At 38.0% G+C, this 24,686-nt stretch overlaps 1 long non-coding RNA gene across 19 annotated transcripts in view; it reads left to right on the forward strand.

The window, feature by feature from the left end:
- Positions 1–1,124: 1,124 nt before the first annotated feature.
- The window catches only part of LOC147833056 (uncharacterized), a 449,341-nt gene continuing 425,779 nt past the window's right edge, over positions 1,125–24,686 (forward strand). For all 19 annotated transcript variants that reach the window (XR_015513263.1, XR_015513252.1, XR_015513255.1 and 16 more), the window contains exon 1: positions 1,125–1,317. This is a non-coding gene — a long non-coding RNA (uncharacterized LOC147833056). The remainder of the gene's footprint in view (positions 1,318–24,686) is intronic.

Here is a 24,686-nt window from a genome sequence, read left to right on the forward strand (position 1 = left end):
AGATGAATCAACAGTTTTAAACACTGTATTCTTACAGATTTAAGCCTTAGCTGGATACTTCACTTCACTTAGAGCTGTGTTACACACTACATGGAGGGGAATTTTCAAAAACCCATAATATGGGCTCTTTAAAGCTGCAAGCAGCGATGAAAGGGGCCTTGCACCCCGGCTCACCGCCACCCAGTGGCCTTAGCATGACAGGGAATAGTGGACAATGATAATTTAAGCCGACATATCTTAAAATACCTGGGAAAATCACAGATTTATGCCACACTTCCTTATGTCAGTAGATGGCGCTATGACTGTGACTCAATATTGGCACGTAGATGTCTTCAGGAGAAGAATCTCATCAAACCTGTGAATTTTCAGGCAGATCGGACATTGTTTGGCTGAGTTATATCCTTTAAGGCGAAGCACTGAACTTTGTCAGTCCGTGACTGACACGTCCTTTGGCGAAAACTGTAGATCTTCAAAATTTAGCATCACAAAAGCCTTTGGAATAAACTAATAGAACATGGATTCGATGTGATAAAATTTGTAGGAGGAGTTTGTCACACTGTAAAACATGTAATTTCCTGTTGCCAGCAGGTTGCGCTTTAACTGTAACTGCATATTGGCATGTAAACGTGTTCAGGTCAGGACTCTTATCAAACGTGAATTCTGAGGCAGATCGGACGATGCATGGCTGAGATATAACAACTTCCTGTTTCATGGCGAATCGTCAAAGTTTGGGAGGCCACCATGGACGCCCTTCGACAATCTCTAGAATTTCGCAATTTACATAGCCAGGGCCTTTAGATGATTTTGCATAAAACAGATGCTGGATAAGTTGGCAGTTCATTCCGCTGTGGTGAATCCTGATTAATAAAGGCACTAAGCCAAAAAGAAAATGAATGAATGAATGAATAAAAAATTCATTAAAACAACAACAACAACAACAATAATAATAAACTATGCTAAAATATGTTGCAAGGATTTTTATGCGTTCTTTTCATTCGGTTATCTATTCATAATGCTTAATTTTTCTATATCTTTAAATCTCTAAAAGGAGTCAGTTCATCTGAGTCGTGAATCAGCGATTCTGATTCAGTTCACTATTAAGCGACTCACTTCCGATACAATCTAGGCCTGAAGTTCACGGTCAACTAGTTTACAGTTCTAACTTGCACAAAATTAAGAAAAGGAGGCACAGTCCACTCACTGTATGTTGCACCATATTATATTATCCGCATGGGAAAGTTGTTTATCTCTTAATGACATCGCTGATCTAGTTGTCACGCCAATCCAAACGACGGCGGCGGCAAGCATCATCAAAACGTAAGTTACAAACAACTCTGAATATGAGCATATTTATTTAAAGGCGATGTAAATCATGTACATTCTCAACAAATGTGGCCGTGAATATGCCCAAACACACTTAGCTGTTGCACTTTGAATGTGAGATCATTTAAACTGTCGGTCAGGCTGAAGTAATCATCTTATATGTACAGAAATGGAAATGGCTAATGTAACCCGGTCAATACTGGGCCGCGGTGATAAATAACGCAGGCTTCTGGTTCAGGAGCTGAGGGCAAGAATGCGTTTCCACCACCCATGTCATTTTAATATAGTGTTTTAATCATGGCAGGGGTTGTTAAAGGCTTTGGCTTGCACGGTTTCTGGGCCAGTAAGCTCGCCACGTTAAACCCCTCATCTATATTTTCATCATTCGCATCATGCCGAACAACCACGGCACGTTCTCGCCAGTCAACACAGACTGCATGATATTTTCTTTTTTAAATTAAAAAGACAAATGCCACATGTCTGGCAATAAAAGGGCTTTGGTGGGAAATGATTCCAGGGGCGCTCGTTTTTACACCGTTTATCCCGATACAAAAACCTTTGTGCGGGGAGGCTGGGATGGGGGCATGAAGGCAGATCGAGACGGAGTTGGGTGTTAATACGTAGATTGGCCGGAGATTATCGCAGGTTCGGGGAGATTCAGTCACAAGGTATAAGTTGTTGCTTTTCTCTGTTGGTAACCATGCCAACTGTGCCAGGAAACTATTAAACAGCTCCATGTAAAAAACTGAAAAGAATACTGGGACAGAAGTCACAATGCACATCTATCGCACCCAAAACAGGATAAGCCTCTCATCAGTTTGGAAAGTTCCTCTACCTACATGAGGACATTTTTTTTAGAGAGAGAGAGAGAGAGAGAGGGGGGACGAGCTATGATCCAAAACTCATTTTCATACATATTGTCTCTCCCACATTCTGGTGGGTTTTAAATGAAATTGTGAGAAACGCTGGTATTCAAAGCGACTCGTTTGTTTAACATCTGAATGTGCTGCGTTTCATGTAAAAAGACATTCAAATGCATTTAACAGTTTCAAACTATTTTAATGTTCCAAGCAGTTTGATGTAAAATAGTTGTGTTGTGGATTTAAAAGAATTGTCATTACGCATGAATATGCAAACATGAGCGTGAGGAAAAACCTGTGAAGACATATACAATAGTGACAGTGACCTAAAATGTTATATTGTCCAAACATGCTTAGTTTTATGAATACATCTTTGTATTTGCACTTTATATTTGGATAGAGGTGTAAACCTACACTGGTCTTACATAGGGCTGTGTGATTTGGGGAAATTACTTATTGCATTTTTTTTGGACAAATATTGTGATTTTTGACTTGCAATTTAATTTCATAGTCAAGCTTCAGCTCAATCATTGCAAAAATTCTGCGACAGCTCCAAAAAATGACCTGTTTTTGTTTTGTGACTGTGACTTTATAACCAAAATATTTCCAAATCACAGACATGCTGATTTCCTATACTCTCAAAAATTAAGGTACGCAGGCTGTCATTGGGGTGGTACCTTTTTAAAAGGTATGCATTTGTACTGATTGGGTCCATATTGGTACCTCAAGAGTATATATTAGTACAGGGGTTTTCAAAGTGTGAGGCGCGCCTCCCCTGGGGGGCGCCAGAGCATGTCAGGGGAGGCGCGGGAAAAACTATAATATAATAAAAATATAATTATTAAGTTTAATTATTGTATGTATTTTTTATTATATTTAAACGTTTATTATATGCCTGCTAATACAATGGGTCGGTTTCTGAGACCCACCCCGATTCAAAGCTGTAATGAAGTTCACGGCCCTTTGGCCGCCGGGAAGGAGGTTGAGAACCGAAGCAGTTTTAAAGTGATTTATTAATGACAGTGACGGCAGCTCCGTCTAAACCAAAACAAACGGACGGCAGATCCTCACGGAGACTGCCGTCAAACTGAAAGCAAAAGTAAAATATGTCCGGGTCCGGTCCTCTCTCGGCTTCCTCTGCCCTTGTTCCTCCTTTTATGATCCAGAGCTCCTTCCGTGGGATCTGAGGCAGGTGCTTACGCGGTGGCCTCACTCCGTTCCCACGGCGCTCGGCCACGCCCCCTCGCCACAAAAGCCTTCAAGTTCAGGGCTTAAACCCAAAAGACGACGATATGATGATCAGTATTTGAGTTTATGATTTGCGTGGACAGGACCAGCTGATCAACCACGACCTTTATGTGTGGTTTGTCAAAATATTTTGGCTAATGACAGCATGAGACCCACTAAACTTCCACTGTTTTGACTGGGATGGACAGTTCTATTCATATTGAACCATCATCCTAGTTTAAAAACGTTATATTAAAATACTTGTTATTACTCTGTAAATAATTGCACTTTCATGCAAATGATGATAAAAGTGAGTTAACAGTCTGGCATCCGTCTGTGTCTTTATATATACTGTATATATATATATATATATATATATATATATATATATATATATATATATATGTATATATATATATATATATATATGTGTGTGCGTGCGTGCGTGCGTGCGTGCGTGCGTGCGTGCGTGTTTGGGAGGAGGGGGGCGCCAATGGATAAGTTGTGTCAAAAGGGAGGCCCACTGTCTTAGACTTTGAAAAACCCTGTATTAGTAACTAAAAAATGTAAGAGGAACACTTTTGTACTTCTTAGGTACTAATTTTAGGTACTAATATGTACCCTTGAGGTATTAATATGGACCTTTTGAAAAGGTACCACTGCAGTGACAGCTCGTGTACCTTTATTTCTGAGAGTGTACAATATTATTTTGTCTATTAATTGCCATCTATCTCGGTCCAGAGAGGTCGTTTTGATCTTCGATTGGTCTCATGCGATCATGTGATGCAATTTCGCAGGTTAGAGTTCACCAAGCTTGAACTTTCCAACGCAGTGAACTGCGAAACTTGACCGCAGCTTTAGTCCGCTCAGATTTGATTGACCTAACTCTGATCAGCTGTTCTGAAACTGAAAACTCTAAAGTAGAAAACTAAAGTTTTTAATCTCTCGGTAAGTCAACTCAGAGTTCAAGTTTTTAAACTCCGAGTTGGTTGAACCTCCTTACGGAAATAGCTCCCTGCTATCTTTGTTAGTTTTAAAAACACAGATTATTTACAACTTTTAAAGGGTTCCAATCTTTGGATACCTTTTGTTTCTTTGGATATAAAGTAAGCCACTGCACTTTTCAGTTCTATAGCACGCTTGGATGTTGGTGAGTAAGAGATTTGATTTTTAGATGTTTTCTGAATCATGGACTGACTTCTTTTCTGCTGGAGATACTGTTGCTCTAAAAAAACTAAATAAAATATTCATAAAAAACACATGTTAAGGAATGTATATGCATGGTAGTAACGGTATAGCCAAAAAATCGTAGTTTTAAAACCTTGACTTTTCCAAACCGCGGTCAACCTTGAAACCGGTAATCGTCCTATGCCTAATCCAAATCCACAGGTATAGCACCTCATTGCCATAGTAAAAAGTAACTGATATTTGATTAAAAACATGCAGCCTAAAGCTGTTTAATATAAATCATGGTTATTATCGCCAACTAAAACTAAAATTAAAACCAGTTAAAAATTAAAAGTTCATGTGAATTGTTTTGTAATGTGTATTTTTATTTGATGCTTAACATAATTTGAACTGCAACAGAAGAGTTGTTGAGCTAAAGTGCACCAGACTCAAGAAAACCACTATCTATAATAGCAATACTGAGCCTGACTGAGCGTTTCTCCACTTTAAAATACAGCATTCTGCATAATTCAGATGGCTCTGATATGTTTTGTGGTCTGTGCTGACTCATATGATCTGCTCTGTGATGCCATCTCTCTGGGTTGAAGTTGACCAACTGCTGTGGTTCATGTGACATTACTACAAAAGGAGACTTCATTTATCCCAAACACAGTTATATTTACACTTTCTGCTTATAGTAATATCAACTAAATGAAACACATTTAGCACAGTGTAACAGTTTTAATTTGGAATCTTTTAGTTTTTTATTTTTTGACTTTGAATGCATGTGTGCAATTTATATTTTCCCTCAGGGCTTGCCTGTCATTTAGATGAATCATTTTGGATGATCAACTCGAATCTGTAAATGGGTGTACAGAATAACTCTGTGTACAATATCCTTCAGTAAGTCTTCAGCCTCTGCCAACTAGCAGCCTCCCTATGTTCTAATGATCATTCAGTAACTCTACTGATTCATATGAGGCGCTGTAAACTTTAGACCAGAAATGAATGTAAAATACACAATGTTATATCATAAAATGCTTAGTCTTGTTTGATATTTTGGTCAAAATAGATGGGAAAAAAGATTGACTTATTGACTGTGACTCCTATCAAATAGAGCTTAATTCAGTATCTGCTCTAATCTTTTTTCCTTTACAGTATCACTCACAAGCAGCCTTCGCTGGGTCCTAGTGCCTGCCAGTAAGAAATGCATTTAGATCCTGCCTTGTTGCACCACTAAAAAAAGCTTACAAAACAACATGTTTTTTTTTTTATCTAGAAATAAAATCACAAGTCTGATTTGAACCCATAGTGAGCAGCTAACATTTATTGAGAATAAAATATCAAACATGACGCTGTAAATTAACCCTTGTCAAAAACACACAAACATAAAAGATATCTGCATCAGTTCAGCAAAAATGATTTTGAAAATACTGGCAAACAGGTAATATTCTGCGTCCCTACTATGGCTGTGCGATTTGGGGAAAATATCTGATTGCAATATTTTTGACATATATTGCAATTTTGATTTGATTTGCGATTTAAATTTGTAAGCTTCAGCTCAATCTGTATTTTAGCTTCTGACTTTTAAGCGTTAGTTAAAAAAGGAACTGACAAGATATTAATTTACTCCAACATTAGATCAAATTAAAAACTCATTTCTCTCTAGAGCAAACAGTAAGCACAAATAAAATGTCCTTACTTTTCTGTCAAGTATAACTCAGATTAGGAAGATAGTGTAGCTTATTATACACACAAAAAATAATAATTATAAAAATACAGAACACTCAGCAAAGAACCTTTCTATAGCTTATATTGTCTAAAAACTAAATAAGTATCACAGATGCCACACAAAATATCACAACATTTAATGTACAGCTGTGGTAAAGCAATATGGCAAAATATGCGTGAGACAGATGAGTATATCTCCTATCCAGCATTTGGATGAGGTTTTAAAATCCCTCTTTGGTCACTACATTAAGGGTGCTTTCACACTAGCACTTTTAATCCGCAACCGGGTTCATTTGATGTCATAGTATGGTATGCTTTATTAGTAAAGTATGCTATTAGTAAAGTATGCTACTTTAGACCAGTAAGTGATCACTTTACAATAGGGCTGCACGATTAATCGCAAAAAGATTGCGATCTCGATTCTACCCTACAACCAATCTTAATTCAGCTTTTCTGCGATTCAGCCAATTGTATTTTCAAGGTCAAGAGAGAAGCATAAAAGCGAACGCACAAGTCTTCACAGCAAAATGGACACATCAAAATGCCGTTAAAAGTGTCACATACTGTATTTATATAAGGCCTAATTCTCCCAAAAATCATTTCTGTCTTGATGAAATGATGTATTCGCGGCCGAGAAATGGCACCAAGCTGACTGCAGCTGATTGTTTACTGCCAAAAGAACGTGCGCAGCCGCCAATGATGCACACTTTAGTGAACAGAACCTGCATAGGTTGTGAATAACAGGTATTAACGTTGTAAATAACGTTCAATTTGTTGCACAGATCGATTGTTTTGGAGCCACGCGTGAAGTATGATTTGCATGTGTGTGTTTTTTCTCAAAGTCACTGCAGCCATGAGCTGCAATCGGAAGTGAAACTGAAACCGATGCACAAATAATTTAAATGATCATATCGCATTTTACATTTATGATTAAGGCAAGCATTTGATATGTTCTTTCATAGTGATAAAATATTGATTAAAAAACATTACACACACATCTTAATACAGCTAATGAGTTGACTATTGAAATTAACATTTTTAATAATTGTTTGAGTTATTAGGTAAATACTAACCAAATAAAGGTTAGAAATAACCCAACAAAGCACTAAATATTTAACTCAACTGGTTGAGTTATTAAAAATTTACATAATAAAGGTTAAAAACAACCCAACAAAGCACCAAATATGTTTCTCAACTACTGGTTTAAATAAATAACGATTTTTTTAGAGTGTACAGAATCGTTAGAAAATCATAATCTTTATTTTAAGTAAAAAAAAAAATCGTGATTCTCATTTTAGCTATAATCATGAAGCCCTACCTTGCACAGCCCTTCCTATGTTTATTTAACTTTACATTTTGACCAGAAGAGGGACAGGTAAAATTATTTTTACTTGTTACAAATTTGTGATCTATAAATCAGAGGCCGGAAGGCATGTAGTATATGATGTGCAAAATGTTGATAATTTATATTAGAAATTGACTTCTCAAATATTATACAGTAGGCATCATAGGGTTAAGGCCGGTGTGACAGAAGTTGCCCCTGCATAAGCTCTATGGACACCATTGTCCAATAAAACAAAAAGCGGACTCCTTTCCCAGCAAAACTAAACCCATCCTACTTTCAATTCTCTTTTCACTGGTCTAAACAAAAACAAAACAAAAGAAAATAAACAACAAAACCCCTTAATTATGGCCTAGGTGGCTTGCAGGGATATTATTTCACGTAGGACAAGTGTTTAGCTGACAAGCGGTCTGAGCTTTTCTTTCTCTGCGCGATCAAAAAGCCAGGCAACAGATGTCAAGCTTTTGAATTTGCGCACGGAACATGACCTCAGGGGTCAGGGCCCATACATCCTGCCCAGGCCCCAAGCTGTGTAAGACGAGGGCTGAGCAGAGAGTCTCCCGGGGCAGGTGGGTCTGGGTACACAACCATCCCAGCATTCCCTTGCACTGGGTCGTACTATAATGATGCCCCATTTGTGCCCCTTGTACATCTCTGTGGCGTGATGCGGGCTCGACAATAGGCCGCTTCTGGCAGGAAGCTGGGGTGGGGTGTAGGGGTTAACCTGGCCCACTCCATGGGAAAGAAAACATCAATAGAACTGGGTATTAGCAAAACTGAAGCATAGGTTACTCAGGAATTAATGAACTTTCAGGCGGACTCCTTATCCCCGTATTGACAAGATGAAGTTGAAAAGCTGCTCAGGTCTCGAGTGGAGAACCGCACAGAGGAGGGGCTGTGAGTGATTGCCTCCAGAGGAAAAAGAGCTCCCTGAAAAGGGGAAAAACTGAGGAAAGAGACAGACAGAGAGTGTGAGAGAGAGCACTTGTATATCTTTTGACACTGATGAGTGGTAGTTTCAGTAAAAAAAAAACATTCACTTTTTTTCACTTATAACCTAAAAAAATATATATATATTATAGAATATTATATATCATATATTATAGATCATATAAAATATCTTGACCGTTTTTATTTAGGTGTTTTTTTTATGTTTATCCAGATTTTTCCAGCATGACAGATATTGCTGAGTCAAGCTTCAGGTCAATAATCTGTAAGCCATGACAAGATAACTATCTATGTGTATCTTTAGTGTTTGGTATATGTTTCATAATCTGTGCATCTTTTCTGTATGTTTGTATGCTGCATTTAGCAACCTCTTACAGGGCTCAACAATAAGGACTGCCCGGTGGCCCAGGGCCAGCGTGACAGACACTTGGGACAGTAGACCGGATCATTACTGGCCCGATTGGGACAGTGCTGCCTTGTCACTAACATTTAGTTTGTCTGTGACTATTTATCAATTTTTAGTTCTTGCTTTTAAGTCTTTGAACACTACCTTCTCTGTGATGTCGTAAACAAAGTATTGCTTTCCAGTTCCTCTTATCTGATTGAGAATTCTATTTTTTTCCATAACCTGGTAACAACCAGTACAGCAAAGAAATGGCAACATGGCGGCAACATCAAATTCTAAGGCTTAAAGAAAATATCTGTTTCTAACGTCTTAAAGGCAGAAATTTATGTGTGAACAACGTGACAAAAAAAAAACACAAAAAAAAAACACAGTTGCATAGTTTGCCGTCAGTTTGACAAGTCAGCCACCCTTTGTTAAATAATTTCAAACCGCAATAAAATACCTCCACATTTTCCATACTGCTCTTTTTGATTGCATAACACTTTTATTTACAAGTATTAAAATTCTAGATTCAGAGACTTTATTTTTGACACATTATTTAAAATATGTATCTAAAAAATAGCTATTAACTTCCCTTTCTTTTTTTGGTGGAGCCAGTGAAAATTTTGGCAGGGCAAGTAAAAATCTGAACCACTGGCCCGATCAGACCAGTAGAAAAAATCCTTAGCGTTGAACCCTGTCTTATATAATTCCTTGATCATATTTAGCACCCGCTTATTCACAGAACACACAGTATGTCGTACATAATTTTGCCTTTTTATTTAACACACAATAAAAGTTTTTCATCTCATGCTGTTGAGTAGGCAGTTAATACTTCTACTTCTTTTTAACCTCATTTTCAACCTCATTGCCACATATCAGTTTAATTGAACAAGTACTTCATTCTAGGTGAAGGTGAAGGCATCCTATCTCACAATTAAAGCTTTTTAGATCAGATTCATCATGCCTAGAGCTGATATTATATCCTCCCAAATCACCTTCCACCAGTCTCCCGTTCATTAATCATTTTCTTAACCAAGAGACCATACTAGCACATCAAAGTGTTTTCATATTATTGTCTTACTGAATGTCTTATCTTGGTATGACAGAGCAATATTGTAGCAGCAAGCAATTTGTTCATCCATATTAAATGTGAAAATGTTATGCAATGAAAACAAACCTAGCAATAACTAGTCAATAAAAGGCATGGCTGAGTTTGCGATCTTCCTGCTAATCTTTTTGCCATACAAAGATCTTTAAATATTACCATTTGTTTTTGTTATAGTCGATACATGCATAGTTGATCAGTACATACACTGAACATTTGCTACTAACTCTATCTGACAAAAGTCTTGTTGTTGATCCCAGTTGTAAGAGAAACAAATAATAACTTCTAGTTGATCATTTGGAAAAGTGGCAGAAGGTTGATGTTTTTGATGAATTATCTGTTGAACTGCATCTTAATCACCACAAACACTGCAGAAGACAAATAGAACCTGCATGGGCTTAAGATTCTCACAGAAATCAGTTGATTTTGGTGAAGGAAAAATCATGGTCTGGGGTTACATTCAGTATGGGGGCGAGCAAGAGATCTGCAGAGAGGATGGCTGGATGTTGCCATCAGGCTGTTGACGGCAACATCAACGGCCTGGGGTATCAAGACATTTGTGCTGCCCATTACATTACAAACCGCAGGAGAGGGCACATTTTGTTTTACCAGGATAGCAGTCCTTCTTATACTTCAGCCTCCACATTAAAGTTCTTGAAAGCAAAGAACGGCAAGGTGCTTCAGGGGAGGTTATAATAGTTTTGGATTTTTCATTAGTTTTAGTTTCTATTTCGTTTTGACTTTTTGTTTTCAAATTCAGTTAGTTTTAATTCGTTTTAGAGGTAGATTTCTTAGTTTTTATTAGTTTCTATATTTTAAAAATGTCTTGGTTTTAGTTCAGTTTTTATTAGTTTCAGTATTAGTTTCATTTTTTTTTTCTAAATAAGGATGTTTGTTGGGCGCAAGAGTCAAAATCAACAGGATAAATATTGTATAATAAAAACTCAGCCATACATTTTTTGAAACATGTATTCAGAGGACACATGAACACTATCATCTACCACAACCATCTACCCATCTTCAAATTTAAATACAACAGCCCACTAGATTGCAGTCTTAAGTACAATATGTGTGTAAGGCTGCTTCTGAGGTTAGACACAGTATGGGCAGGGCCGGATTAACCAGTGGGCATTATGGGCACAGGCCCAGCGGTTCGTCCGCACTCAGATTTTGCCTACTGTTCATCACGAGCAAGACAAGTAGGAATCGTTAATATATGTGTGTGTGTATTATGGAGGACTCAAATTCCTAGAACCGGATTGGAGAGGTGTTATATTCAAATCATGTGCATTATAAGTTTGTAGAAGTTATACATTAAAAATACCCTGAAATATAAATTTTAGTACTGCTTCAGCGAACTTGAACAAGTACATTAACATGCATTAACTTCCCCTATAGTTGTATTAGTACTTTTTTATCAAAGTGTGCTTTAAATGCTTTAAAAATAAGTTAAATCTTTGTAGACCTAAAATATATGTACTGTATATCATTTATGTAAAAAAAAAAATGTGGGCAATACATTAATTTTATTGAACAAATATTATATTAATCTTTTTTTTTTAATTCTTCTATGGGCTGTGGCTATAGGGGGCCTACAAGACATTGTGCCCAGGGGCTTCTGAATTATTAATCCGGGCCTGGTGATGCGAAATTCGGGTTTTTCTGCGTGGATTTTAGAACTCATCATTTTGTTGTCAGCAACAGTAATTTCAGTCAGTTTAAACATCACCATGATCTGAAAAATGTCTTACAGTAAAGTTTTGCAACCCAGCTGAATCATGATTCTCTTATTTAAATTCCATTACGATTGTCTGTTAAAAAAATAAACTTGCGTTTTTCACCAGATCCTTTCATTTAAGCCCTCGGTTTACCCGGTGCTGCAGTTGTTCCAGTTCAGTTCAGTCACAAAGCAGGCTGTACTGTTTGTGTTTAGTTCACTGAATCACGCATGAGCAGTAAAATCGGTTCACCGCTTCTCAATGTAACGTTACTGTTCTAATAACCGCATGAGAGGATATGCATATATTGGATTATTTAGAGTCAGAGGGGGGTATTAGGCTTGTTATTAAGTAAGTAGTTGGTGGATAAGTGCTTACTGGAGACACGATTCATTTGAAATGATTCAGTTCATTTTGTTGAACTAGTTCAACCGGTTCATTTAGAAGATCCAGTTAAAAAGATTTGTTCGTGATTATAGAAATAAAACCCATTATTGGGCACAAATGTGTTAAAGTAATAGTAATAGTTTTAAGTCTCTGTATTTAATGCTGTCACCGTGCTGCTGTCATGTCCACTCGTTGTTTTTGTCGCGGGAGCAACATCGAGGATGACCTAGAGAAGAACCGGCTCGATCTGGCCAGTGGCAGCAGAAGACTATGAGGTGCGAAAGGGTCAAACACAAACACCTGCGCGTGGATTATGTTTACTTCTAAAAGGCTTACAGTAAGATTATGCATTACATACAGTTACAAATACGAAAACGAAGAAGGTTTTTGCTATATATTTTTTTGTTTCAGTTAGTTTTGTATGTACACATTACAGTTTCAGTTAGTTCTAGTTTTTTATTCTTTTTATAATTTTTTTTTTGGTTATTATTAACAATTATTTTACATTTTAGTTTTCGCTTTTTCGTTTGTTTTCGTTATCTATAATAACCTTGGCTCCAGGATTGGCCAGCCCAGTCACCAGAAATGAACATTATTAAGCATGTCTGGGGAAAGATGAAAGAAGAGGAATTGATGAATCCAAATAATCTTGATGAACTCTGGGAGTCCTGCAGGAATGCTTTCTTTGCCTTTTCAGAGGTCTTTATTAATAAGTTATTTGAGTCATTGCAGAGATGCATGGATGCAGTCGTTCAAGCTTACGGGAGTCATACACAATAATCATTCTTTTTCCACTGGACCATGCCTTTATATTCTATACTGTACATTATTTCTGTTAAGTGACAAGACTTTTGTCTCGGCAAAGTCAAACCCAACTGTTCTAAATAAATAGTTAAAAATCAAGGCATGGACATATTTTATTTTGGTAAAATAAACAATCTAGAGGTCTTTACCTTTCATATTAGCCACTTCTGATGCCAAATGATCAACTAGAAGTCAAATTATTATTTGTTGTTCCCAAAACTTGGATAGGCGACAAGCTTTTTGTCAGGAGGTTTATTACACCTTCAGCTTTTAAGTTTGTACTGTTTTGGGAGAAATCATTAAGTTTTTTCACTTGCTGTTTCACTACACAGCGCGACACAGAGTCAGTCAGTGGATATATGGTGTGAGAGATCTGAGTACCTGTCCTGGCGGTACGGCAGCTGTGTGTGACTCCTGTGGTGGCAGGCGGAGCCTCCTGCCTGGACAGCACAAGCTGATCGGGGCTGTCAGTGGAGTTAGGTGGTTGTCATTCAGCCGCTGCCCCTGCTGGGGAGTTTGGCCCGTTTTGCATTAACACCCTGCTGAGTTAACGCCTCTGATCGCACACAGCGCTCCAGCCTCCACATCTCGCAGTACTGCCATGCTCCGTCTTCATAATTGAGTCATTTATTCTATTTCAGATTTGTCATTGTTTCTTGGGCATACATCAGGAGTGCAGAAGTGAAGTAGATGGGATGAGAGACCAGTAGATCACTGTTTGGGTGCAATTTTGGGATGGGTCAAAATGTTAGTCATTTGTGAGGCTGACATTGCTAGTGATCTTTGCTAGTGAAGCCCAAATGTACTTTAACTGTTAGACCGTTCTAAAACAACACACGCACACAGATTTTACAAAATAGCATATACATCTCATATTCAGTCATATTCAACTATTTTGGATATTATACATGTGGGGCTGGTAGTTTGGTAGGTCACTTTGTAAAGAAACAATGCTGCACATACACTCACTTGCCATTTTTTAGGTACACCTTACTAGTATCGGGTTTGACACCCTTTTGCCTTCATAATTGCCTTAATCCTTCGTGGCATAGATTTAACAAGGTACTGGAAATATTTCTGAGATTTCAGTCCATATTGACACAATAGCATCACACAGTTGCTGCAGATTTGTCGGCTGCACATCTATGATGCAAATCTTCCGTTCCACCACATCCTAAAGGTGCTCTATTGGATTGAGTTCTGGTGATTGTGAAGGCCATTTGAGTACAGTGAACTCATTGTCATGTTCAAGAAACCAGTTTGAGATTATTTGTGCTTTGACATTGCACATTATTCTGCTGGAAGTAGTTATCAGAAGATTGGTACACTGTGGTCATAAAGGGATGGACATGGTCAGCAACGATACTCGGGTAGGCCGATAACTGTTAATACGGTGCTCAATTGGTACTAATGGGCCCAAAGTATGCCATGGAAATATCCCCCTCACCATTACACCTGCAGCCTGAACTGTAGATACAAGGCAGAATGAATCCATGCTTTCACATTGTTGATGCCAAATACTGACCCTATTTGGTCAGTGTCGCAGCAGAAATTGATACTCATTAGACCAGGCAACATTTTTCCAATTTTGGTGAGCCTGTGTAAATTGTAGCCTTAGTTTCCTGTTAGCTGACAGGAGTTTCACCCGGTGTGGTCTGATGCTGCTGTAGCCCATCTGCCTCAAGGTTGGACGTGTTGTGTTTTCAGAGATGCTCTTCTGCAGACCTCAGTTATAACGAGTAGTAAATTGAGTTACTGCTGCCTTTCTATCAGCTCAAACCAGTCTAACAATTTTCTTCTGACCTCTGGCATAAACGAGGCATTTGCGCCCACAGAACTGCCGCTCACTGGATATTTTCTCTATTTTAGAACATTCTCTCTAAACCCTAGAGATGGTTGTGCGTGAAAATCCGAGTAGATCAGCAGTTTCTGAAATACTCCAGCCCGTCTGGCACCACCAATTATGCCACGGTCAAAGTAACTTAAATCCCCTTTTTTCCCCCATTCTGATGCTCGGATTGATCTGCAGCAGATTATCTTGACCATGTCTACATGGCTAAATGCATCGAGTTGCTGCCATGTGATTGGCAGATTAGAAATTTGCGTTAACAAGCAGTTGGACAGATGTACCAAAAAAAGTGTCCGGTGAGTGTATGCATTGGATGCAAACAAATCTTGATGGAAAAGCTATTGACTGACAAATATGAGACAATTTTAGATGACATCAAAAGTTTTTTTTCTGGAGGCTAGAGTGTGTTGGTTTCATGGGCACGATTTTGACAAAAATAACAATCTTTTACAGTTAGAAAATGAGTCTAAATAATTGTACTGCGTGCATCAGGCTTAAAGGACAGTACAATAAATGTGGAGGAAGACTTTTGGTTGGCCTGACGGGGACACGGGTGGGGGTGGAGGGGATTGTACATGCCTCAGGGGACATAAGCCTCACACTCCACTATCAGTGCAGCAAGGTGAAAGAGATGTCCAGCTAATTATACAAGCAGCGCTGAGGCATTCTGCTTGAGTGGCTTCGCCCTGATGAGCTGACAGGGAAAAGCCGAGGATGCCGTTTGAACAAAAGAAAGGAAAAAAGGGAAGAAGAAATGAAGAAAAAGGAGAGATGAATGTCTTTGGTCATGAAGTGTAATCCCACGCTTGCTTTTATCAGCCTTTCTCTGCTGCACCTGAAATGTTGCCCGCTGCTTGTGCGCTAAGCCTTAGCATAGCAAAGAGGAGAAGCCTGCAAAATTTCAGCTTCCATAGTTTTTTTCTCTTTCGCCTGCCTACCTTTGTTGTGTGACTACGATGCAGAATTATTCAAATCCCTGCATCGTTTTTTTTTTTTTTTTTTATGTGGTGGTGGGTGCAAATGAAAGCAGCCTTGGCGCGGATGCCCTAGGGACCAGCGGGGCGTGAGGAGAGCGCTGATTCAGACTACACAGTGCCACCTTGAAGCCGCACTGTTTGTCCTACTCGGGCACCAGGCTGTTCGCTCAGCTCCGGGCGGGAAGCCCTGAAGACTGGATGGAAAGCAAAAGCTTAGCCCTTTAATATGACCCCACCACTGTGGTACATTTTCTGCATGTGAAATGTACCTGCGTAAACACGTCTTACTTTGACTCCAGTGGCTGAGATATGCTTAATGTTTGACAGATTACACTAAGGAGAGGTACTGTAATATGACAATGTTTTCATTTCACACACTGCCTAGTTGACTTCAACATCGAGTGGAGCTATGAAAAGACTTTAACTTTGGCTCTCTTTACACTTTGAGAATGGGAGTAGTTCACCCAACAATTTAAAGTGTGATGTCATTTTTGTGCCATTCTAAACCAAGGGACATCCTTCTGCTCTTCCTCGTGAAGCTGCAACTGCAGATCATTTAAATTCTGCTAGTCCTGGCTCCATAATAGAGCACATTTGTATTGACCCCAATGTTAAAATGGCCAACTTTACAGCAGAAAAAAAGGTGTTTACAGTCTGGTACATAAACGATTTTGGTGTATATAGCTAATATTACCCTTCCTGACAACTGAATTTTTTTTATTAGTGATCTTTTTTTGTTTATGTTATTCTGCATAAATAAGGGCGGGGCCACTTGAGTGACAGCTAGGTCTCGCTGGTCATCGTCACTTCACCCCGACTGATTCCAGCGGATTAGCCACTGAACTCACCATAGATATATTTAACGTATTTTTGTTTTATGTAACTTTACACAGTCAATTGCTTTTTGAAATTATTTCCTACAATTATCAGATATTATTGCATACTGTGTGCACTTAATTGTGTTCACAAACCATTCACATGGCCTCCATTTGCCAGGTGAGTGAAATTATATACTTGTATACCATCTCTATAAATGTATTAGTTTTATCTAAGATCATTTATATTTTTCTTTATAACTTGAATGCACTCCAGAATCTGACAGATTGATTAGCTGTAGACTATAAAACAGTCATTTAAAACATTGTCATACAGTGTTATGGATTTCAAAAGTAGCCTTGCATTTACTAACAGAGACTATATTTGAAGTATTTTTCTGTATTTTTACAATTTGCGTTGTCCTCCTGTATAAGAACATCATAAGAACAATGCTTAGTGGCTCAATGTATTACAGCAGTGTTTTAAAAAGACTAGACACTTTATTGATACAGTACACAACCAAGCACATGTGCTCAGAACGCAAACGTGTCGCAGGTAATAAAGTATTAAGCATTTCTCCCAAAGAAAAGCCTGTCTAAGCAAAATGCTAGCAGGCATCTGATCTGTAGCTTCACTCTCGCTTTGCCTCTTTGCCCTTTTTTGTTAACTCCAAGTCATTGGGCTGGAACAAAATGGCGACTGCTTCAGTCTTTCACTTTCACACTAGTTTAGTAATTTTAATGAAAACAGCAGATACTGTTGGTTGTGCACCTTTTTACCAACCCACCAACCTCCCGCGGAAAAAGTGATTGATAGGTGGTAATTTGTGTGCAACTTGTCTTTCTTTATTTATCATCTGTTTAAGGGTAAAACAAAGACCATGCTGGTCAGTTAGTTGAAGCGGTAGGCTACAAATAATGAATTCATTATGAATGAAATTATTTATAATTAATTCACTTCCGCCTATGACAACGATGCCATCGTCCATTGCAATGTTTCACCTCAGACATTATACGATGCCAAATTGGTCGACATCGCTCAACCCTAGTCTTCACCTGAAAAAAAAATATATATCTATATTCGGGTGAACTATCAGGTTCTTCCATTCATGATCCAGTCACTATTGACCAATTTAAAGACATGACTGATCTGAATACAAAGGTTTTGGATCCTGCTTACACCTGTATTAAGCATTGGCCACTTGTAGTTGGATTATGTTTTAACTGGTTTTAATTCCAGCTGTAAATGGGTTTTGTAGAGCTCTTAAGGCTTGGTAATCACTTGGGCTTGCTTAGCACGCACTAGCAGTCAGATTGTATCTTGGCCCTTTTGTCTCGCCGTATCAGGAAACAGAGCGTGAACGTGCTTGGACAGCCAGGACCAGATGATCAGGTCAAAAGGCCCTCGGATCACCAGATTGGAAGCTTCTGGGCCAATGTGAACCCTTCGTTCTATGAACACCTTGAACTTCTTCAACCCTGCTGTCATGACAATGAATACTACATCCCACCAGCACCATACTACCTCAGTCCAGACTGTGAAACAATAGGGCTGCCCATTGCCGGAGGCTGTGGGGGTTTGGTATCTCTAAGGTTATCTCCCAGTCTCATCGGCCCTTCATTGTAATTATGCATAATTGCCCTGCCACATGGAGTGCAAATGTAGTGGATGTGAAAATGCCCCATGAAAAGATAGACTTTTTCTGTGAAAGTGTGTCTTAATTTAAAGAAAAAAAAAATCGCTTTTGACATTGACTTTAGTATGCCCCGTGCAGTCATTAAAGGCCAATGACGTTTAAGGACCCGGCCATGGCAAAGGGTCATTAAATGCAGAGAGTTCTCTCTTGTCAACCCTCGAGCTACTGGCTGGGTTGCATATGGCCATGTCAGAGACCTTTCTCTGAAGATCTGGCCTGGACAGGGGCCAGTCTTAATGGCCGGGTAAAAGAGCAGCAAATAGCAGGAGTTGACAGTGGAAAGCCTTGGGAGGGGGAAACGGAAGGGAAGAAAGAGTGTGAGAAGTGGCCTAGAGTAGGACGCGTGTAATGGCTCAAGACTGTCCTTTCGGCCAGACACAGGACTCTCCAGTAATTAGACAGGAAGCCGATGTCACCCGCCACCTCTTGTGTGGTAGAGACGAAAGAAGCAGGCCACAGTGGCTGCTCTTTTCCCTTGTATCAACTGAAGAGGACAAAAACGACGGCTGCCTCATTTACATTTGAGGGCATTGAATCCTTCATAAGGCACAGTTTTTCCCTTACAAACACTGTAAGTCAGGCACATATTGTACTGCATAAATCCCCCTCATCTCTCTCTTGTACTATAAGTATTCACCCCAGATGAACTGTAGTTATTTGTCTTTATATTTAACCTGTTAGCCAGCACTCAGTTTCGGGGTTTTACACCTACCTAACTTTAAATCGTAACAGTTCCTGACTCCAGTAAGCTACAAACACAAATTATGTATCATTGGAAAGAAGACACTTTGAGCTTTACTGTGTACTGGTGAAAGGTGAAGTTATATGTTAAAATATATATAAAAAAAGTTATACAATATGAATTCATGAGAAAAAAAATTGTATTGTGCTCATTATTTGTTTTCCATATACAAACACACTTATGTTTGCTTATTTGTAAACTCCTGTAAGGTTCAACAGTGATAAAGTAAAAATGTTCAGCTTATTTTTATTTTTATTTTTTGTCTTTTTTGCATAAAATAATAGAAAATAGTATCAATAATAGCCAGTAGCAGTAAGTGGAACAATAAACAGACAACATCTAATTTAATACCCATCCATATGTAATGCAATTCAGTCACCATTTTCAAAATCAGTTTTTATACATGATTAAAAAAAGGGACAGTTTTGAAAAGTTTGCTTTTGTAATGATCAGCAAAACTGTGTAAAAAGTTTTTACATTTTTTTGTTCATGGCATTGTGTGCACAAGTGCTTAATTCGTTAATGCAGTTGTTCCCAAAGTGTGAGTCGCGGGACAATGAGAGTGTGTCACTGAGGAATTTTCAAAAATAAAATATATTTTATTAAACTATTACAAATAACTTATTTTATCCATAATCTACAGAAGATAAAAAAATGTAATTAATAGTTACATTAAAAAAAGCAACATTCAAATAAAAAGCCATCAGCCCTTTTCCCCATTAAATTGCAACTACTGGGGTGTTTACAGTAGTTTACTGGCACAAGAGTAGCGTCAGTTGCAGCAGATTGATTTTTATGGAACCAGGGTAAACTTTCTGACATATTTATGACACTCACATACATTACAATAAATACAGGCCACAGCTGAACATTGAAGATGACCTCCAAGTAGCGCTGGGCCGATAAACGATATTGTATCAAACTGCGATAAAACTGATGTCAATAACAATGATGAACTCTGGAATTTTTTACTTGATATTAATTATTAAGCCAAACACACCACTGAAAAGTGCAACAATGGGAATCTGAAGTGTGCTGATATTAGAGATGTACCAATTTTTTTTGCCACAGAAAATTTATCTTCCGAAAATATGTTATGCCATTTAATGGACCCTCAATTTTTTGTTCCTTCAGCTATTGTTGGAATACTCTTTTAAAGTCTGGAAGCATTAATAACTTGTATCGAAATATATATATTGTCATGGTTCAATATGGAAGATAATTTTCGAGATGCCAAATCACCCAGTCTTATTATCCAAGTGGTGGTCTCTAAAATTAAACCAAAAATAAACCTGTGCTGTTAACATTGTGCCCACCAGTCTCATAAGGTGACTTTAATCTTAAATTAAATAAATAAATGGCTAAAATTATTTGTTTGTTAGACTGTTGTACTTTTTGTTGTGGCAATATGCTTGTTTATATATAGGGCTATTGGTATGTGTGAGCAGTTTTGTGCAACGTTTGTTTATTTATAACCACCTCCAAGGAGGTCGCAAGTCACTGGCATTATTATCGGGGTCACAGGCTAAAAAGTTTGGGAATCCCTACATTAAATACACATGTTTATTGTATTAATTTGTTTAATATTTTAACATTTACTTTGTTCCTGCTATGGCAAAGCTACATTTTCAGGAGCCATTACACTCGTCTTTAGTGTCACATGATCCTTCCGAAGTCATTCTAATATTCTGATTGCAGCAGAATTTTACGGTGGCCGTCAAGTGCAAAACAACATTATAAAGTGTGAAACACTTTTACGAAGCTCGACAAATTTACATTTTGGAAAACGTTTTTACCTATCATAAGACACAATTACAAAGTCACACATACACACGCTGATATTGTCTGATGTGTGGTACATTCCGCGTCACTTCTGGTGGTTAGTGCATTCCCTTTCTGTAAAAAATCTGTCATTGTAAATTTGTTTCGGGACTGGTAAAAGTGTTTTGCTTCAACTTTTTTTTAATTGTAAATTTGTTCCGTCCTTGGTGAAATCGTTTTTTCCTATGTAATTGTGACTTATGATTGGTAAAAATGTTTTTTACGAAATGTAAATTTGCCTTGAGCTTCATAAATGTAATGTTGTTTTGAACTTCCTGGGCGGCCACCGTAATGTTTCCCATCCAAGAAACATTTTTCTGAAGCTTTTGTCTGTGTATTATTATTTTTAAAGAACCAAACCTTTCTGTGTTTTCTTGCCTCCGCACTTGAAAAGAAAACTACGCTTCTCAAGCCATGCCACTTGGTCTTTAAATGTTCAAGAAGGCAGTGCCATTAGTCATAATTCTAGTTCTCCAGCCTGTCCAGTTCACCTGATGGCTCTCAGCATTTTAAGCGTACTAGAGCCCACCACACCTCTGGATCAGTAAAGAGCACTTATAAAAAAGAAAAAAAAATTGACCTCACTTTTTTAATTTCAAAGTATAGAGGTCAACTGCAATTCCGCCTACTTTTCCATAGCTGACGTGCGAGACAGGGTCCCTCCACTGGCCTCGCCGGGCCTTTCCTCGCCCTGCAACTTACTGGCCCTCACTGTCACTCCGTCTGCATGTCAGGGGCTTATATCCATTCTCCACTCATGCACTTACTCTCTCCTCCAGGCCTCTCCGAGCCACGACTGCCAGAATTAGGGAGCAATTAATGTCAGCGCTGATGGCAGTGGTTATGTTAAACTGACTTCTGTCTTCAGAATTTAAGCGCATTCGCTCCATTATTCATTAACTGTAAGGGTTGAAATTACTGTCAGATGAAGAAATCAGTGTCAGGTAGAAATGGCGGGGCTGTCCGGATAGTGACTCCGTTTAAACTGCTTTTGCCCTAGTCTGGGTTTCTCAGTGTCCGTTAATGGCCCTTGTGACAGGAATTGTGGGTGTTTGAATAAATAAACTGGTACCACAATATAGTGGTACAACTATGGCATCAAAACGCAAAAGACTAATTCACTGCTCATTTCCAAAAAAAAAATGTCTATAACTTGTTTTTTGGGCATTTTAATTTTATAAAGAACAGCTGTAGTAAACAACTTGATAATACTTTGTTACGCAAGATTAACTGCATACACTCACACTATTCATGGTCCGGTATAACTTTCTGATGGTATGATGACCTTACACCAAAATATCACAGTTTCACAATATAATGGCATTATGATTACTGCTCTAATATAAGCTCTTTTAAAATGTCTGGGTAAAAAATGTTTTTCCCCATTGAACACATTGTATTTTGCTTTAGGAAACATTTATAATATTTTGTAACAGTAAACATGTCAGCCTAAACAATTCAAATTAATCATTGACTTCCGCTGTCTTCATTAGTTTAATAACACAGATTTATTTACAACATGAAAAACGCATAAAAGTCCTTACATATACCTTAGAAATGGTATAACAGAAAATTTTTGAGCTTTTAAAACCTAGACTTTTTCAAACCAAGGTAAATTTTGAAACCAGTTCTCACACCCCCAAACTTTTTTTATGTAAAAAGGCTCAACAACAAGGATCGCCCAATGGCCTGGGCCCAGCGTGCGAGATGCCCAGGACAGTAGATACATTGGTTACTGGACCGATCAAGCCAGTGTTGCCTTGTCACTAAAGTTTAATTTGTATTAAGGTATTAAGCGATCGATTGTAGTGAGAGTGCAAAACGATACAACAAACTAACAAATCAGGCTGTATCACAGTGTATTATGGTTGTGTAATAGCCATATATACGGCTAAATTATAAGAGAATTATGGTTAGGTAGGGATGTCATTTCTATTGGCAAATGTGCGTTTCATGTCGAGTACAAAAGTGAAAGCATGCAAAAATATTCACATGCTGTTTATCTGGTAAATCAAATTATCCATCTGATATCTTTTTCCATATTTTAATCTTATAATATTTAATATTAGGCCTATTGTATTGTTCATATCTGAACTGACATTGATCTGCTTTATAATCTGACTGCAGTCTTGGTTCATCTTGGTTCATCATTTCTCTCTATAATTTAAGCCTATAATGCAGAAATCTAGCCAATGTTTTTTTATACATCGATTAATTCCATAGATAGATTTTTACAAAACTTTACAACTGAAATGAGGATAGTGCAAATTTTGGCGAGTTAAAAATCTGTACCACTGGCCAAATCGGGCCAGTAGGAAAAAACGTCTGTAAAGTGTTGAACCCTGCAGTTTTATATGAACATGCAGGCAACTACAGATTTGTCATTGTTGAAATAGATGTGTATGACCAATTCAACAATTCATGTTTTAGAGTATGAATCTGAAGGGAACCCATTGTGAATTCTACAGGGCATCGTTTTTGCAATAGTTTTAGAACTTCCAATTCAGTTGCCTACGAAAGAAATAGCATATATTGTGTGTGTGTGTGTGTGTGTGTGTGTGTGTGTGTGTGTGTGTGTGTGTGTGTGTGTGTGTGTGTGTGTGTGTGTGTGTGTGTGTGTGTGTGTACAATAAATGTATTTACTATTATTAATATTGAGTAATGTGCTTTGCTAAGCAGTTATTTTAGACAACCTTAAAGGAGAATTTATCAGTATTTAGAATTGATTTTTATTTTTTTTTGGAACTTTCAGAATTTCAAATAGTTATATCTCAGCCAAATATTGTCTTATCTTTACAAATCAATTTGATCAATTCATCCATGCATCATAGGGATGCTTATTCAGCTTCCAGGTGATCTACAAATCTCAATATCAAAACAACTACTTGTTGGTTATTAGTTTCAATCAGTGCTGTATTTGATTAACACATGTTTGTAGTTTTGAAGTACAGTAATTATTTCAAATGTAATGACATAAATGGTTAAATAAATTATTTCTAAATTCATTATTTGAAATATATTTTAAAATAGCTAGTAATAAGAAAAAAACAATAAAGGAAGATTCTTAGATCTTCAGTTAGAATGCAGTTAATGTCAGACATATGCAGTGAATTTATGTGCGGTGTCATATTCTGAGCCATCAAAATTATTTGGGTGTAATGAAATGGACACAGCGTGGTTCGGAGAAGATTACAAGGCAGGGACGTGCTCTCAATTCTGCATGCATTGTTAGCGTAGTCATAGCCGGCTCAGAGCTCATTCCCAAACATTCCATTACAAAATGGTTTGGATGTCAGCAGCTCGGAGTCCTATGGGTATAGTTTGGCTGCAGTTACGTCTACCATGCAGACAATTATGTGGCCAAATTTGACAAGTGTTGGATTTTACAGAAAAAATGGAAGAAAGGAAAGGGGAAAATGAATTTAATTACTTACAGATAAAACAAAGCACCAAAACCATTTTGCTTTTCCATTTGATTCTCTCTTATTTCAATACCTCCCGACACCGCCTTTCTTTTTTGTGGCACGACTGGGGAGAATGTTGGTCTCACATGTTTTTTTTTTTTTGTTTTTTTTCGGCTGACCAAGGCCAAGCCGGTAACACAGAGAGCGTGAGGCACGAGCCAACAGTTTCAGGCAAATCATAAAAGCAATCCATTAGAAAAAAAAAAAGACGAGAAGACTATTGAGTGGAGCGGAGCTGGAAGCCACTCATTAAGGTGAAATGTGCCAAGGTCTGCACTCACAAAGGACTCTAATGCGCCCATCGCCAGATCCTTTTTGTGT

The sequence above is a fragment of the Danio rerio genome, chromosome 17, assembly GCF_052040795.2.
Source record: "Danio rerio strain M-AB ecotype USA chromosome 17, GRCz13ab, whole genome shotgun sequence".
NCBI classification, from domain to species: Eukaryota; Metazoa; Chordata; class Actinopteri; order Cypriniformes; family Danionidae; genus Danio; species Danio rerio.